This window comes from Glycine max, chromosome 2 (genome assembly GCF_000004515.6).
Source record: "Glycine max cultivar Williams 82 chromosome 2, Glycine_max_v4.0, whole genome shotgun sequence".
Lineage (NCBI taxonomy): Eukaryota > Viridiplantae > Streptophyta > Magnoliopsida > Fabales > Fabaceae > Glycine > Glycine max.
Window position 1 is genome coordinate 13,983,599 of NC_016089.4, and position 2,444 is coordinate 13,986,042.

Consider the following 2,444-nt stretch of genomic DNA (forward strand, 5'->3'; position numbering starts at 1 on the left):
TCTTTATAATCTATATATCTGTTTGATCACGTCAAGTTAGCAAGTTATAATATAAAAGTGCATCATTGATATCAATAAATATTTGTTATAAGAGATTAAAGTAATAATTATTGCAAAAAAATATTATAAATAATGAAAACAATAACAATGGAACGTTTGTTTCACAAAATATTTTCTGGGATAAAATTTTAATCCTTGAAATAAACACATTCTAACCATTTATTCTGATTAAAATAATAATAAAGTTTTTTGGACACAAAATGATAATAAAGTTTGGAACAGTTAAACTTTAGCCATTTTGGCTTTATTTTTTAAGCTTTTAACCAAATTTCATCATGTTTAAGACATCAACTGAAATTTGTTGGATAAAAGTTATTTTTAAGCATCCAAAAGAGTAGAAGCTTATGATTTTATTTTTTTTCTCATCATGGCATCGAAATCTCTATTCAAAACAAAATCATCTTATGGAGTGTTTGATAGAAAAGAAATAAGATGGATGACGAGAAAATTAGAAGAAAAAATATATTATGTGACTCATATCTTTTACCTTCTACTTTAATTTAAAATCTATTTTTTTATTTATTTTCATCTTCTTTACCATATAGACTTTTAGGGTTCAAACTTTCACATAACATATGATCGAGGGGACCAATATCGCTTACCTTAGACACTTGAACATTGAATGAATTTTAGAAAATCCCCTGAACGCGTTAATTTGTTTGCATCATGCTACGGTTTTATCTTATTCTAATAATTCCCTTGCCTCGGGTGGATTTGGATTCATTAAAATTCATAACATTTCCAGCCATACGCTGCCTATGATTAATGGCTGTAGCAGTGTAAGGTACAACCAATAAGAAATTGGATTTTAACTCAAAGTGAGCCAACATTAATATCACAACTATTGTTATAGTTTGTCTCCATTGTATTAATTCAATCCCAGTCCATAGGTATACAATAAATGACATATTCTTGGTGAGTACAAATCTAACACCTCACATTTATACACAATCAAGAAATATTTTATAAATGATAAAATAAAAAATATTTATCATTTATTAGAATTAATATGATTCTTTTTAATAAGACAAATGATATAATTTGTTTCCTTAAATAATAATTTGATCCTATATTAAATATTGAGATGATAAAATTTTGTTATATTATGTTTATAACTAACTAAATGAATTTTTTTGTTAATATATTTTATATGTATTATTATTATTATTATTATTGATATATATTATATGTATTTTTGAATATATTTAATTTTTTAAAAGTAAAACTGAAGGAGTATGACCTATTCATTTCTCTTCTGAACTTGTTTTATTAACTAAAACTCTTCGATTTTTTAGGTGGCAATGTGACCCACCCATTTCTCTTATGCAACTTTTTTTATTCTTTATTTCTTAAATATATCATGTAAATATTATATAATATATCAAATATATTATTATGTATATATTTTAAAATATATTTATATAAAAATTTTAAAATACATATAAATATTTTAGAAAAACATATAAAATGATTATTCTAGGTTTTTTCACTGCATTCTATGCTCATTTTTAACAAGTTAGATTATAAATTTTTTAAATTTTGTTTAATTAAACAATCAATTTTAAAATAACATATTTTTTAAAAGTTTAACAAGCGTATGATAATGGTAATAAAATACATATAAAATATATTTATAAGATTTTTCATTTAGTTGGTTACTTACGTAGTTTATTTCACATAAATAAAAGATAACAAGAGAAATTGAATTTTTTTATTATATAAATATTTAATATAACTTGATATGATCAAATTGTTATTTGAGAAACAAATTATATCATTTTTTATTAAAAGTAATTAGATTAATTCTAATAAATAATATTTTTTTTATATTTTATTACTTATTAATTTTTTATTGGTTGTGTAAGGATGATGTGTTAGGTTTGTATTTGTACCCATCCTAGAATATCTCACAATAAATTTCTTCAACAAAACAACATATGAAATTCACATAGTGCTTTTTTTTTTTTAACGTAAAAAAGAAAACATAATTTTGAATTCACTATTTTTTTTAATAAATTTATCAGGGAATCCATACAATGTTTTGAAGGAAACAGAGTATTTTTTTTAATTAACTTTCAAGTGGAATTTTCACAAAAGAGTGGGCCAAGCCACACCGTCAAAGTCTAAGGCAGCTATGAGCTCAATTTGAAGACTTGAATCCATTTTTGCCTTATATGCTGCAGTCCTAAAAAGTCTAAATTCTGGCTTTTTCACATTTCTGAATTTTCACCTGATGTCAATGTTAGACGTACGCAGAGAAAAGTCACGAGTGAGAAAATGAGAAAGAAAAGGGTAGCCTTAATTTCAATGAAAATCTGCTTGTCGCATATTTTTAAACCGTAAAAGTCACATACATAACCACTTTGTTTAATCAACAGAATTAA